Source organism: Octodon degus, unplaced genomic scaffold (assembly GCF_000260255.1).
Source record: "Octodon degus isolate 3935 unplaced genomic scaffold, OctDeg1.0 scaffold00011, whole genome shotgun sequence".
Taxonomy (NCBI): Eukaryota; Metazoa; Chordata; class Mammalia; order Rodentia; family Octodontidae; genus Octodon; species Octodon degus.
The window spans coordinates 13,922,186-13,923,617 of NW_004524587.1; positions in this window are offsets into that span (position 1 = coordinate 13,922,186).

The window sequence follows — 1,432 nt, forward strand, 5'->3', positions numbered from 1 at the left end:
CTGAACTATATCCCTGGCCCAGTCCAACTATATTATAGGCAGCTAAATTAGATAGAAACTAGCACACGTGGTATGTGTGGTGGAGCATGTCTGTAATTGCAGCACTTGGGAAGCTGAGGTAACAGGATGTTTGGAGTTTGAGACCAGCCTGGGCTACAAAGTGAGCTCAGTGCCAGCCTGAACTGCATAGTAAGACCCTGTCTTAAAAGAACAACAAAAAAAGTATACAATTAGAAAAGAACTGGGCTATCAAGGAAGTCACCAGAAAAAATAGACATCAAATTATTGCTGGAGACAGATCTGAAGACCAGGCTTACATGCCTCCCCTAAGGGATAAGTAGTAACTTGGAACTACATTATTATTGTTATCACCTGGTTCAGCAAAAGTCCAGCTAGACACAGACCAGTGCATGGGGACCCATCCCTTCCCCCACAATGCCTTTGTTCTATGTACTCTTTTTTTTAAAAAATTTATTTATTTATGTGTGTGTGGCCAGCTCAGCCCACCAGGGGGCGGGGCTGGCTGGCATGTGGTGCTGGGGGATTGAACCGTGGTGCTTTGTGCTTTGCTAAGCTTGTTCTAAGTAGGTGCTTTAGACCACTGAGCCATCTCACCAGCCCTGTTCTATGTACTCTTGTTTCATGACCTGCTTCTCTATTGAATCAATTCTTGGCTAAATGTCCTTACCTGTAATATTATTGGTTGACTACAGTTTGACCCACATTGTACCCACCTCGTTATTTTGCTCTATGAAACATTCTTAGAAAAGTGACCTGGGTGGCAACCCACTTCCAGAACCCCTCCTGTCTCTCAGGAGCTAGTGCTACTCCCCAGTAAATCTTTCCTACTCTTACCCTCCCTTGCCCTTTGGAATTCAGTCTTCAATTTCAGGATACACAAAGGACATATTTGACATCTAGCATCTAGCATGTTGCAAATTATACGTTCTCTTATATCGTAATTGATTTAAGATTACAGGTGTAATCTTAAATTAGCCACTTAGCTAATATTGACTCAATTGATCCAGTAGGAAAACCAGTCATGTAGCAAGGATATATAAAGATCAAAGGAGCTCTTGGAAAAGGAAAGGAGGTCCAGATGGTCTCCTCCCTGTGTACATAATGGCTGTGGGACCAGGTAGGACTAATTATAGTATAATCTCAAACTGTTGTTTATCTCAAGGAAGGGGAGGTATCTGAGCCTGGCTGCTGTTTTTCTGTCTTCAGGCCTGGTTCCCTTCAGATTTGCCTCCAGTCATGATCCTAAAGTTTTTATTATTTTTGTGCTGATTTCCCTAAGCACTCAATCCCTCCTTGACTATATTTATGTAATTTGGCTGCCTATAATAGCTTCAGGTGACCATGGGCCTCTAGGAGAGTTGTCCCGTTATTATAGACAGCTAAGTTAGGAAGAAATATCATAGGCAGGGAG